Genomic DNA, 15,138 nt, shown 5'->3' with positions numbered 1-15,138 from the left:
GGGAGGTGGAGGAGCCTTGGCCAGGCATTTCCTCGGTCTTTCTTGACCCAGGCATTGTGCGAGGGATGGAACCAGAAACACCACAGCTGTGACAGCTACTTTTGGGCATCGAGTTGGAGCCTGGAGTCAGAGAAAAATCATAGCATCATTAAGGTAGGCAAAGACCTCCCAGATCATCTGATCCAACCATCCTCCTACCACCAATGTCACCCACTAAGCCATGTCCCTAAGCACCACGTCCAGCCTTTCCTTGAACACCCCCAGGGACGGTGACCCCACCACCTCCCTGGGCAGCCCGTCCCAACGTCTGACTGACAGCCACTGCTCTAAGCAGCCTCCCGTGAGCATTTCCCCCGAAAAGTGCCCTACGCTGCCTTGAGTTTACCATCCTGATAAATATTGTATGGCTCTTAAATAACAAAATGCTACACAGCCTTTAAATGTGTTGGATGGCTCTTTAGCCTCCAGTGCTTTAACACTAGACGGTTTATCATCACTAATTCCTTTGGTAATTATGGTAATAACAATAATCATGGAAAGCTCGTTTAGCTTTAATGCGGGTATATAAGGTGCTTTTCCATGCAAACTGCTCTTGGGTGAGCAGTGGTTGGTACAGCACGTCCCTGACAGCTCCGCAGCGGCCAAGGTCCCCCCTCCAGCAGCAGGATGGGGTGGCAGGGCCAGGCAGGAGCACCACGGCGGGGTTAGGGCAGGAGCATCACCCTGGGGTTAGGGCAGGAGCATCACCGTGGGGTTAGGGCAGGAGCATCACCCTGGGGTTAGGGCAGGAGCATCACCCTGGGGTTAGGGCAGGAGCATCACCCTGGGGTTAGGGCAGGAGCATCACCGTGGGGTTAGGGCAGGAGCATCACGGGGCAGGCAGCAGCAGGAGCGAAGGCTGCAGAGCACGGCTTCTGCCCCATTCCTGGCCTGGGGGAGGAGGGCTTGTGGGGGCCACGCTGAGCACTGCTCGCTTCGTCACAGCGTGCCTTATCTCCTCCGTGCATCCTGTGCCTTTGCCTTTACAAGCACCCCGAGCACTTCATCAGAGAGGTATTTTTTTTTTTTTTTAACAAGTGAGGCAGGGGAGCATGGAGTTGGGGCTGTGTTTGGCTGTGTAATGTTCATTTCATGCTCCGCAAGCAGTTACCATATTTAAATTGCAAATATTAGTAATGCTGTCAGACTTCAAGGGTGAATGTGACTTATTCATCCCAGCATGATTTGAGTTAAAATGTATAACTGGATTTCAAGCAGACAAGTTACATTTTATTGAAAAAAAAAAAAAAAAAAGATAGTGTATGTATTAATGAAATTGCTCCAGATTGATTATTTCTCTTTTTTTTTTCAGTGGTTCATCAGGGAAACAATTCTAATTCCTTAATAGATAGAGACAGGGAACTGTCATTTACATTTTGTCTTGCAAGGCAAAACGAGCAGGTACATGAGTACCATCAGGGCCCTGTAACAAGAGCTCATGGGTCGGTTTTCACCAGACATGAGGATGCTGCTGTTAAACTCTGTTTTGGGATTTGGAAGCTGGGATTAAAGCACTTGCAAACTCGTGGCTGGGAGCCAGCTGCTTGGTGCTGGGGGTGACAGGGCCGTGTCGTATGGCCGATGCTGGCAGTGACAGTGGCTTCTGAGCTCTGCACCAAGCTGTGAAGCAGCTGAGGGATGGAAACATTTCAAACAGAAATTCCAAATTTCACTGAAAGTCAGTGATTTCAGCCCAAGTTCTGGGATTCGGTTTGAATTGTAACATCAGAGCTGAGCCTATTGGACTAAATTATCTATCCTTAACATCAGCTCCTGTTAAAAAAATATATTTAAAAAAAAACCTTTTGCTTTCTTTTCTTTCTGCTAATACATTTAAAACAAATTATGTGATGAATAATGTTAAAAGTTTAATCGGCTCCCCTATTGTGCCAAAGTTCAAAAGGAACATTTATCAGTCTCAAGTTTAGACTGCAATTTATACGTGCAGCTGAAAGCTTTTTAATTCACTCAACAGGAAACAATGAGCACAGTTGATTAAATTTGAACTGGTAATTTATTCACAAACGTCAGCATTTCAAACACTGTAAGGAAGTTTGCAACCATGGGGCTGCAGAAGAAGAAGCCGAGTTTCCAGCAGCAGCTGGTGCAGTGATGCCAAAGGCAGCAGGGCAGGACGGATGTCTGCAGGGTGGGGAAGGGGCTGGCGGTGCTTCCCCCGCTGTGGCTGGAAGAAGCAGATCGGAGAGGCCGGACGCTGTAATCCCGCCCCGTACTGAGGTTTGCAATATTTCGATTAGGCCTGAGGAATCGCTGTACATGTTGGAGACTTGGAGCTCTTTGCTTCGTTAATCTTGTTGCCATTGCTGCACCAAGTGCCCGTTCAGACAAACATTTGGAAACCTGCCATACGTAGCCCCCATTGCTAAATGAGAAATGAATGCGGAATTCTCCCCCGTGTCCAGCTCGCAGGGAAGGACTGTGGCCGGGCACACGGGGTGGTGCTGAGCAGAGGGTGCTCGCCACGACCCCGCTCATGGGGCCGGCCCCGCTGCCGGTCTCTGCTCCTGCACAGGCTGGACGTGAAGCAGGCCAGAGAGCAGCCGCTGGATGCTCGTTCTGCAGACCCACCCAGACAGACGTTATTTCCTTCTGTGTGTACGTGGGTTGCAACAAAAACCTGCTGCAGGAGCTCACGCGTGCTATTTAGCATGGATTTGTGCCAGGCGGTCCCTCCCCCGGAGTAAGTTTAATTGGTAGCTGGTAAAGTTCCTAACAGATCTGGTGCCGTATTTTTAAATTAAAGGCAGAACACTGTGTCACGGCTTCCCCGCCCCACACAAGGATATTCCTTGTCCCGGCAGGGCTGTGGGGCACAGGGGGACCGGCCCTGCCTGCACCCCCGGCTGTCGGCTCTGCCCCGGGAGCTCAGCTGGACCAAAGTGGTGGCTAACGTTGCTGCCTCACACCCCGTGCTTCGCTCACTGTCCTCTAGTCAAAAAGCTCTGCTCGCAGAATGTGCAAGTATATTAATAGCATTTGAGAAATTTTAGCAGATTTTGCAATAAAATTTTACAGTGTATTTTTGAATTATTAACCCTCAGCCTTACCCTTAAAAACACCTTTTTATCCTTCATTACAAATGCACTCAGCTTGGCCACACGCATTACCTTTACGCTCGCCAAACAGTCTGTCTTTCACCTGCACATTCGTTTTTATTGTCCAATAAAGAAAAGGTCAAAAACAACATAACGAGGCTCCCGGTACCGCTGCGTAAAACCACTCTTTCACCACCAGTAATTAGGGGGCTGGTACTAAGAACGCCGAACAAATACCCTCACAAAAGTGTTTCGACAGCAAGTTACTGTGTTTTAAGGAGCACGGCTTTAAAGGGCAGGCCCTGCGAGTGCCGATGCCCTGCACGCGTGCCACGAGCTGTGCTCGAGCTGTGGCCGCTCGCTGTGGGGCTGGCGGTGAGGGCGCCTGGGGACCCGCGGCCCCCCCGGGGGCTCTCCGACCGTGCCAGTCCCGAGAGGGCTTTTCTGTCCTGCTCCTAAGGAATTTAATGGGTTTCTGGTGGCATTTCCATTATAGTTTGCTAGTTGTTTTTGGTGAAAGGGAAAGGCAGCCGTGGATTTATGAGAGCTCCCATCTCCTGAAGCACGTTTGTGCCTGTGGATGGGGAGCGGGGGGCGACCACAGCAGGACAGGGATGGAGCACCCGAGGAGATCTCGCCTTGGCATGAGGGGTCTGCAGCACCTGGGCTGCCAAAATCCCTGCGGGACCTGGTGGTCCCAGCCCCTCCAGCCCCCCCCCAGCGGGGCAGCACCGGCTCCTCGCCTCACTTCTCGTTAACATGACACGAAGGCTCCTTCCGTTACCCACAGCCAGCCTTATCCCGCCTGCTTAAATGCCACTGAAGCTGCTGGTGTATCAGGGAGCTGGATAATCGTCTCAGCGGCTGTCCGTTCGCATGAGCACTTTTCCCATCCCTAATGCCGTGCAGCAGCCTCGCGGCACGCGGCATCTGCTGACACCCTGCAGGCCCCTCCCGCATCCCGAGCACCTCCGATGAAGGATGCTGCACACAGAGACGAGTACATTTTATTACAGTTATCTACAAAGTTAAGTCATTTTCCATAAGTGTTCCTACATTGTTAACAACAAAATAAGCAGTTGCTGACATCTAGGCTATTCTGGACGGCAGGCCTGCATCCATTTTAAATATTGAAAATATGCCAGCATGGTAATGTCGTCTTTTATTTGCGTCCTGTCCTCCCTTTTCCGTTCTGGCTCATCAGGTGGGTTTGCCAATGAGACTTTGGAAGCGTCAGCAGCCGCTGGATGTTGAAGAGTTAAGAGCCTGTTTTTTCTGCTGCCACTCTCCCTTCTACAGGGAAGACAAATGGTTCATTATATTCCCCATCATTTTCTCTGATGCCTGGCTGCCTCCCATAGAGATGTTGGGTCTGTACCATGGCAAGTCATTACCATGATCTCCAAGAACAGACGTGGAGAGCAGTATTTCCTATTTGTATGTGTTGATTCATGCCAGGGGCAAACCAGAGTGATCAATTCTATTTGTCCTTAAAAAAATGCCTACATGTAGAGACATAGCATGAGAATATAAACAATATAGTACATCTTTTACCAATTCAAGAGGCAAAGAGTAGAAAAAATCCATGGCTGCAAGAGGTTTTACAAGAATAAATCTCCTAGTAGCATCTTTAAACCCGCTGATACTGAGCTTGAATAAATCCAGAAAGCTGAGTCCGACCTGGGATCCCACGAGGAGCTGCCTTCCTCTGAGCCAGGGGGATCTCAGCCACTCTGAGTATGCGTGAGTATTTTCTTGCGAGCGAGTCTTGCTAAGTTAAGAGAAAACCATTATCAGCGCTATGCGTTGGAGTGGTTAAAATGCATATTCACAAACAGCTTCATGGACAGGAGCACTCAGTTCTTATCTGCATTCCTGATGGTAAATAATAGCTTCCTCTGGGCTTTTAAGTGTTTCTGCCCCTTGGAGGGAGAGTTGCAAATGGAAAATGGTTGCACTTTTCAAATTCATGGCCGCTGAGGGAGACGTCTGCAGATATTTCTGGAGAAAATATTTGGAATGTGCATAACAATACAATACATATACTGACTATTTATTTTGGTGGCTATCAGGTTCTAGACTCCCTTAAGGTAAATATTGAACTAATCTTCTCCTGGGCTATACCTGCCTCTCCGATCCATCAATTATAATATTCAATTTAGCTGAAGTCAGTGTCTGGCAGGCAGGGCACTGCAAAATGTGAAGAGCAAAATGAAACCCTTCCAACAGAAGCAGGTTTAACTTCCTCAGAAAGAGAAAGAAAGGCTATCTATTAGAAAAAAAAATCACCTGAAGGCTTGGGATGGATTTTTTTTTTCCCTAAAAATGTTTCATTTTCACTTAAAAGAATGACTCACTACTGAAATATATGTATGGCTACATGCGGTTAAAATAATAGGGCTGGTATTTCTAAATGAAGTGATGCCTGGCTGTGCAAGGAAAACACTTGAGCTTTTGATAGCAAAATCCTGATTACTTTAGCTGGTATGAGTGAGTTGGAGTTCAGAACCTTCAATTGCACAAGTGGAGCATGCTATGGGTGCCTCCAGCAGTGCAGAAATCAGCAAGGACTTGATATTCTAAGCGAGATTTTGGCGCATGCTACTTGCAGCGTGATGGCAGGATAACAACTTCCAGCCGACCAGAGGGCAAGGTCCATTAAAACCTACAGCTCGAGAATAAACCCCGAGCCCCTGCACACTTCACAGCACGCTGCCCGAGATCGCACGGTGGTCTGCGGGCAGGAGGAGAGCTGAGCTCTGCCTGCGGAGCCGCTGGGACCGCCGCGCAGCAGCCGGGCTGTCCGGGAGGTCTTCGTGCCGCGCTGCACAAGTGAAACACCTCGCAGCTTGGCGAGAGACAACAATAAAAGTGATTAACAACACTGTCTATTAATATATAAAGAGCAATGTGTGTTTTATTTTCTCTCTGGAGGTTCTATTATTCCTGTTATTATTTTTAACTGTCTTCTCCTTGGCGGCCCTAGGGAAAGAGGAAGAACACACTTGAAACTAAGTGAAAATTGAGGGACGTTCAGGACACTGCCCAACTGAGCCAGGAAAGGGGCCGGGACTGCTTCAGCCTTTGCCTGCTCCCATCCATGCTTCCTTCCAGCATGTTTTTTTCCATAACTTATTGGTTTATTTTGATAGGCAGCAGCCATTCCTGTTCACACACATTTAATATAATGTGGGAATTAGTAATTTGTAATAGTGGCTGAAATCGCTTTCTAATACATAAAACATAAATACAGCAAACGCGAACAAATGAGCCATAACTCTCTCTAATGGAAAACACTGCCTCCCTTCTTTTTACGGTGTATGGAAAAAATGGCCCCACTATTTTCGATCATTAATTTTGTATTGGCCCAAACCGTGGTGCTGCTGGTTTCCAAAGTACTTTTTGCAAAATAATGAGGCTATTTATTAGTACCAACAAGGCTGCACAGAAAGAACAGTTGAGATAGTTTCTATAGTAACTCCCTGCTAAAACATTTGACATTCACCCCTGCTAAATCTGTTCTGCCGCCTTAATTGCGAGGTTCGGCCGCAGAACCCATGGCGGAGGCTTTGGGCAGAGGAGTCCCCGTGCTAATTTTTCTCCATCCATTACACGATCCGTTTTAAGCCATTACCGCTGCTTTTCTGGCAGCGGCAGGGCCGGATGGTTAACAGGGGCGACATCTCCATTTTGCTTTTTATTTCAGCCGCAGGCAACGTTTCCCTGTGAGCACTGGGTTGCTCCACGTGCTGGAGACGCGGTGGCTGCGCTCTCCCCGTGCTGGGTTTGTCTTCTCCCTCTCCTGGGGGTCTCGTTGCCCTTCGCCATGCACGCACCTCCTTGGCCGTCCCTCCTCCTGGCATCCCCCTGCCCCGCAGTTCTCTCCGGCAGCACCGGTGCCCGCTGCCCCGGGGAGGCTGAGCGAGGGGAGGAAAAGCAGCCAGGATCACGCTGGTCCTGGTGTCGCAGCCGGGTTTTGAGAAGTAATTGGGTTTGGCCCTTCTGTTACTTCCACAAATAAGGGAAAACACAATTATTCACACTCACCAATCGGATGCTCTGGGAAATAAGAACTAATTCTATTTTTTCATACGCCTCTCTAGAAATGGTCTGTATTGCGTTAGAAAACAATAAAAATCCCTGGCACTACAGAACATTTGTACATCAAACACACCGACCCTCCCACTCACCCCTCCAGCTGACCGTGACGTGATGTGTGATCCTTGCAGACGGCGGCGAGGCGGGGAGCAGCTTTTTTGCACCGGTGCTGTTACGCGGCCGTGCTCCTGTAGGACCCCTGAGACACCCCGTCCCCATGGGCTGGGGGCTGCACTGTGGGGGGGGGGTCATGCCTGCAGCCAGACACCATCAAACAGGCATAGAAATTAAATTGCCAAACTTCCCCAACACACGTTACGGCCGTAAGATGCTCGTATGCAAAAAATAGCCCGCAATATTCAATTATCTTCTGACTGACTTTTATTCAAATATGTCTGAGGTCATCCTGGAAGAATTATTCATCAAAAATGGAAAAAGTTACCGCCACTTATCAGGAGCTTGCTGCAGGAAATGAGCAAGACAGCTTTATGAGTAAATTAACAAGATTTATAACACCAGCAAGACAGATTCAAAAATAATAGCTGTTCCTGCTGGTGCCCCGCGCTGCAGATGGGCAGATAATGAGGGGAGCACATCGGAGGGGGCGTGCGGGGAGGCCGAGGTGTGCGGGATGGCAGTGCCAGAACCACAAGAGCCGAGATTTGGTGGGAGCACCCCTTTCACCCACTTCTGTTCGCGTTGCTGTCTGTTCTGAGGAGAAATCCCTGCCGTGACACATGGCTTGCAAATGGCAGATGCAAGCACATGACAGGATAAAGCATTATAGCTAATTCTACATAATTAAAGTGTAATTGGAAAAAATAATTAGCGAGGCTGCCCCTTATCCTCAGGAAGGCCCCAGCGTGCCTGCAGTCAGCTCAGGGCAGGCGGGAAGGGGCAGCGGGGCCAGGCGAGGGCAGGGGCTGCCGCGGTGCCACCTCTGCACCGCGGGGACGAGCTGCCGCCGGGCGGGGGAGCGGGGGGATTATTCTGCCCAATTATGCCTTATTACTCATCACTTCTAATCACTTTATCGTGGCAGTCTCTTGTTTACTTTCCCTTGCTTGCTTGGCTGCCCAGGCACAAGAGCGATTAGGAGTTAATGCCCCCTCTGCACGCAGATTAGCAGGGGCGCGGAGGAGATCATCTCCCACAATTACACTCGCTTTCCCTGGCAGCAGCTGTCCCTCAGGCTCAGCAGTGCCACCAGCATCCTCCTCAACGCTCCTTCTCTGGCTGAAGGCTGCTGCTGGATTATCGGCTCGAACGGGAAGCCCCAGGTACCACGCTGCCCCCTGCTCCGAACCTGGTTCAGGTGCTGGGATCACCGTGTCTGCAGGAGGAGGGCCTGAGACGCTTCTCCCCATAAAGCGCCATTTGGGCACCATGAATTCCAGAAAATCATGGATGCCTGAAGATCAAGAAGTGGCTAAATTTACCGAGGAAATTTCTCACCGACAATTATTCACTTAGCCCTACACAACAGCTAGAGAAACAGGTCTTGGGGGAGAAGCATAAATCAGCCCCAGCCCGTGGGTGCCTGCAGGGGAGCGGCGCATCCTCCAGCCCGCACCACGCGCGGGCTTGCTGGCTCCTCCCGTCCCCCTGTCAAACCGTTATTAAAGCTGGCAAGCCATCATGAGGAATAAAGATTTATTGTGGCGCAATTTCCCAGGAGGGAGAGAGATTAATGCTGAGGAGAGAGGAACCAGCGTTTGTTTTCTGTGGGGATCTGGGGAGGTTTTCATCCCCGGGGCACAGGTTAGTGGCGGGGCGAGGGGCGGCTCTGTGCATCCCCTCCCCATTTGACTGGAGCCAGCCAGCCTCGAGCCCCATCGCCTTTCCTTTGGAAATGTCCCGCTGGGAAAGCTCAGAGCTTCCCTCTGCTAATCTGCCGGGACAGTGCTGAATCTGGCCGTAAAGCAATCTGCCGGCAGAGCAAGGTGCTGAGCAGAGCGCCCCGATTACAGCCCGGCCAGGGGCTGGAGCAGAGCATCTGCCCAGGGGGTGGCTGCGAGCCCCCGGCGCAGCCCTGGCCGCGCTCCCTGTGTAACAGCACAGTGGCTCCGCCGAGCCGAGTGCTGGGCTCATTTCTGTTCTTCTGCTTCGCTCTTCAAAGACATTTGTTCCCATAAAGGCCTCCCGCTGAACGCCGCTTTGTTCTCTCCCAGCTTTGTAGGACAACAACAAATGCCTGGCACCGGTTAATAAGAATTATGCGAGTTCTCATCTGGCCATCTCTCTGGGCATAATAACAGGTTGCAAGGGAATGTGCCGTGAATAAAACAGTCTGGAGCTGAGAAGTTTTTTTTTGTTGCTTGTGGTGTTGGTTTTTTTTTTAAGCCTTTTCCCAGGGCAGGCTCCCTGATGGCCATCTGTAACGCAAATGATCTGCACGGCACAGGATTGAAGCGCGGGGCGGAGGCGGCAGCCTGGGGATGCCGGCAGCAGGGAGCAGACCCGAGGGCCACGCAGTCTCCTGTGCACGTTGCCGTGCCCTGAAATGCTGTGGGGCTGCTGATGGCAGCGAGGCAGCGGCTCTGCCCCTCCCTGCTCCTGCTGTCTCCTGCTCGTCCTGCCATGCCACCCACACCTGCCAACACCTGCCGGCTGCATCAGCTCCGTGAGTCGATTCTGTTTTCATTAAGAGCAAAGTAATAACTCTCCAAATGCCAGCATGCTGAAAAGCAAATGTGGCCAGTTTTGACAGTTATTAATCAAAATCAGAGGCGAGCTGTTCCACATGGGAGTGTTTTGTTTCCACTTGTTCCAGCTTTGTTTCTTCTTCTTCTGCCCCTTCCCCTCCTCGCTGCCACTCCTCTCCTAGGGGGAGATGGAGGCACTCCTTCCACTTCCTCATCCATGCCTTTTTTCAGGTTTTGCTAGGAAAAGAAAAGAGCTGGCCAGGGCTTGGACTTTCTAAACAGTCCTAAATTTCACCCCTTCAAGTCATCCTACAACAGCGCAGCCTCCTGCGCGGGAATCCCCATGCATCAGGGGATGGCAGCGCATTGCATTATACATCACGGGAGGCTGTTATGCTGATGATGTATGGCACAACCCCAACCCCAAGCACTGTCGCTCGTGATGTATTGTAGAGCAGGAACAGATCTGTGCTAAAATACATCAGCATGAATTAGTGCGCGCGGCCGGCTCCTTGCCGAGCGGGAGCAGCCGCACGTGCAGCCGGGCGCGCCTGCAGCACTGGTGCCAAACCAGCACCAGCGCCCAGGGAAGGGAGGGGAGGAACATGAAAAAATCAATGGAGAAGCTGAATCTTACAATCACGTACTGATTTTTTATGGAGAAAAAGATAATCCATGGACTAAGACAACCACCGCCGCTCGCAGACTGAGACCAAAGGGCTCCTACAAAGACCGCTATTTTTGTTATTGCTGTTGGTGGACACGCTTGGTAAGAGAAGAGGAGGGAATACTCGTAATGCATATTTCAATTTTGTCTGAAAACTTTCATGATTATCATTTCAATTAAAATTGCTCTTTGAAGCAGTTTGTCTTCAGGCTCAACCACATGAATCTTTGCTCTCATGAACATGGGAAGCTTGGAAAATAAAAATGACCCTATTTTATCCAGTGTTTTTTTTTGTTTTTTTTTTTTCCTTTGCACCCTGTGTGGTTCCATCCCAGGTTTCTTGTCAGGGCATGTTCAAAGCACCCTGCTTGGGCAGAGGTGCAGACAGAGAGCAAAGGCCCTGTCTTGCTAATTACGGACAGCTTAACCTGCCACAGACATCCCAGGGGCACACAGCCGGGGAGTCAATAGGTGCTGCTCTTGCAAGAGGGAGCCTGGTCCCACACTGGAGCAGGTCAGGAGGGCGCTGGGGTTTGGGGTGAAGGCCCAGGCGTGCCGTGCTCGGCAGCAGAAGCACCGCAGGCACGTGAGAGCAGAGCGCGATGGCTCCCCAGCAGCAAGCTCGTGGCTGTCAAGGCATTTGCTAAGGCCATTAGTGCCAGCAAATTAAGGCTGTTATTGTCAATTTACATGACAGCATGAGTGGCTTGTGTTTTAAAAAACAGCAATATTTTGGCAGGAGAAAGAAAACACTCAGTAGAAGTTCAGCTCTAACAGCACGTGGCAGCAGCGCTGAGAGCGATGCGAAGGGCAACGGCTGCGGTCCAAGAGAAAATGCAGCTGGTGCTGGGCAGGGAAATGCACACCTGGTCCAGGTGCAGCCCCGGTGACATCCCAATGGAGGGCATGGCCCCATCACCTTCCGTCCTACAGAGAAATAAAGTTAAGGGTTAGTTCCAATAACGCCCTTTAGGACAGTGCCCCGGCCTGCAACGGGTTATCCGTACGTGGGTGGGATGTGACGAACCTTCCACATCCTCCTGTGGGTGCTCACCAGCCTTGCCTACCTCTGCCTGGCAATCCTGGGACAAACTCTGAATATACATGAGCTGAAGATTATTCAACATTTCCATAAAACAAACTATGTTCAACACTAATTTATGAATATACTGAATTATCTAACACAAATGTAAATAGGATATAAAAAGAGATATCAAGAAGAGGAACCTACAATCAAGTCAGTCTTCTTGATAGGGATGTGGGAAGAAAGAATGTGAAAAAGGAGCCTAGTAATTTATGCATACGTGTGTCCCGTTCTGTCCTCAGGAACGTGAATACCACTAACTGCCGACTGTCCTTGATAACTGCTCGCAATGTCATCTTTTTAATGAAAATTAAGTGCTTTGGTTGTACTAAATAGAAGCTGTGCGGACATGTTTAATTGCAGCACTGGGAGATGGCAACCTCATTTGAAAGGAAGCAAGTCCTTGGAGGATTCAGCATGGACTCTTCAGAAACAACAGACACCATGAACTTATAAGGACTAAAAATATTTTCCTTGCATCTGTGCAAGCCATTTCATTTCCTCTTCATTTTCTCTCATTTTCTTTGTCTCCAGCTTCAAATGATCTGATGCATTCTAATTACAGCCACATCTGCCTGCCCCTGCGCCGTCCCAGGCGACCCATGGGCGGTTGCCAGCGGGCAGGGAGGGAACTGGGTGGTGATGGGAGCACCCCAACGCAGCGGGCACCCGCCTGCAGCAGGCACCCACCAGCCTGGCTGCAGCTCACCCTGGTGGTTCTTCCCCAAGCGGAGCGAGCCACACCGCTGGGATCGCAGGAATGCTGCTACGGAAGGCAGTAATGATCCACGGGCAGCAATAAGCACACGCCTATCGCAGCTTCCCTTCGCTGCTGTGTGCATGTTAACTCCTGTTAATGTCAGCAGGGGTGGCCCCCAGCCCCCCCAGCCTCGCAGGGACTGGATTTGCCTGCACGCAGCCCACGGAGCTTCCCTGGATGGCCATTCCCAGCCGGGGTCCCACGGGTGCGACTCGTGCTGGCTTTTCCATTTCGGCCATCAGTTAAGAAAAGCCTGCGCAAATCCAGTTTTCGGAAGTCATGTATTCCACTTCTAAGATATTATGCTGTTTTTCATTCTGATCTTAAAGAAAAGCCATCCTCGCATTCAAGCTAAAAGCAAATCCCTTGCAAGATTAGGTTAGCCTAGAAAAACTGAGCACATAAGCAATTACACATCATTTCTGAGGTGTTTTGTCTGCTCGCATAAGGAAATCAAAATCCCCAATCAACAATTCATGGGAAGAAGCAGCTCCAACACAAGAACAAAATGCATGTTGTGTCCTTTCTTTAATCAAGTTAATGGTCATCATTTCGCATGCTAATGTCTCCTTGGTGGTCCATCAGCTCCGTACAGCTGCAGTAGTGTTTGATCTGGTGCAGTTTACCTAAGAGACCCAATTACGAGCGTTCCTCCAAGCAGGCTGACTCTGAAACACGGCAAATAAACCCCAACCGCCAACTGCTGCGTCCACAGCAAAGTTTTCCTCTGACATCACAGATGGCAGGTGAATAATTGCACGACTTTGGGTAAAGAAACCGAACAGCAGAGTGCTTTCTGTCCCATTTTGTTCGGTTCCCTAGGAGGGCTTGGAAACCAGCAGGAGGGCACAGAGGTGCACGGGGGGCCCTGGGATAGGGATGACCTTGATCCTGGGGCTGCTTCCCACTGGGGAGCTGGCGCCTGCCTGCTCTCCCCTGCCCACCTGGCACCACCTTCCTCCCTTGCTTCCATGCATACAAAATGCATTGTCATTGGCATTGCCATCTAGTGGCAATCATTCACAGCTGCCTTTTATCCTCTATTTTTTTTACACATCCAACAATAACCAATAACAAAATAACCCAAACCAAATATTTGATGTTTGTTCTTGTGACCATTGCATCAATCTGCTGGGTGCACCATGTCTGGTGTGCCTGCAACGGAAGGTGCTAACTAAAGGCAAAGCCCAGATCTGATCAGTAAAAAATAAAAAAAAGGTACACTGGTAGTCTGGGCTTTTTTCCAAAAGCTTCATTCCTGCTTTGCCCCAGCGGAGAGGCAACTGCCCTCCCGTGAATCCCTGACCACTGCAGCTGCAAACAACAGAGTCAATTTTCTCCTGTATTATCCAGGCAATGAGCAAAACATGCACAAGAGTACAGGATATGTGAAGGTTAAAGTGCGAACAGCAGCAGAAATCCTGGGCAGTCTATGGCGATGCCGTTTCTGTTGCAAACACAAGGAATTTGTGCAGCCCTTGGCTGCCTGCAGCTCCAGCCCTGGGCACCATCCTCGCTCCTGCAGCAAGAGTTCAGAGCATCACCTGGACAGGCAGCGCCCATTGGGAGTGTGAGCCCAGTAGCACGGCTGGCGTGTTGGTGGGATGGGGGCAGAGCGTGGCTGTGCCCCTGGTCAGGGTGCCCAAGCCCAGCAGGAGGAGGAGCTGGACGCAGCACCCGTGTGAGGGGCTGGAACAAGGCCCCTCCGACAGCCACTCGCAATCTCCAGTGGCTGCAAGATAAGGGGTCGCCAGGGAAAAGCCAAACCAGAAAGATAAGAGAGCTTATTCCATTCAATTGTTGAGCAGATAAGGCAGCTGAGGCGAGCCTGGCTCTCCTAATCCGTCCCAATGAGCCGCAGAGGGTCGGCCTCTTCTGAACGAACTGTCCCCACGTGGCTGCTGCGGCACTCGTCACGGGCTGGGCAATTCAGACCTCCCACCGACTTATTTTTGAGAATTATAATTATGGATGGCTAACCCTAAGCTTAAGATTCAATGAATACATCTGCCTTTAAAACGAACCGGCAGAGAATTAAAGACGAGATCACCCAGCAGGAGGGCGTGCTTGGTGCGTCGCTGCCCCAGGGCGCGGGGAGCCCATCGGGGCTCCTGGAGCCCCCATTGCCTCTCCCCGGAGCCTGCAGGCACTGGTTGCCAGCCCCGGCCTCCTGCTGCAGGGAGGCAGAGCCTGGCCATCCCGCTGAACCCCCTGCCAGAGACTTTATCGGTCTGGGACCACCCTCACCCATATTTCTTGTGAAATACGAGCTTGGCATTTCTTACAACCTTTGCACAAAGGTTAGGAGAGAGCTTGATGGGATTTGCCCGATGATTCAAAGTTGGGATGCGCTGTCAGCGGGGAAGATGGAGCGCTCCCCCAGGAGCAGTGGTTTGCCCACAGCTTCGAGGGCTGGCACGGAGAGGGAGCGGAGCAGCACAGACCCCAAGGTCACTCCCTGCAGAGCTCATCCGGCCGAGGGGAGGAGGAGAGCTTGGTCAGGGGGCTGTGGAGGACACCAGCGTGACCTGGCGATTGCCCCCCTGGGATGGCTGAGTGCCCGTGTTTGTAGCACCGGGTCTGACCCCTAACACCACGCACAGCCCGGGCAGCCTGCTCCGGGTCCCCAGCACCCCACCGGGAGCCGTCCATCTGCGGCTGGCCGTGCGCACGGGACCGACGCTGGCTATCGAGGTGGTGCGGCACGCGCTGCCTGCGACTGCGCACGCTCGGGTTTGAGCAGGACAGAGATTCATGCTTTGGGGAAACTTCCTCAGATTTTTAATTAT

The sequence above is a fragment of the Anser brachyrhynchus genome (assembly GCF_964034855.1).
Source record: "Anser brachyrhynchus genome assembly, chromosome: 21".
In the NCBI taxonomy this organism is placed as follows: domain Eukaryota; kingdom Metazoa; phylum Chordata; class Aves; order Anseriformes; family Anatidae; genus Anser; species Anser brachyrhynchus.
The sequence above is the reverse complement of the archived record's forward strand: the minus strand, read 5'-3'. Positions refer to the sequence as shown.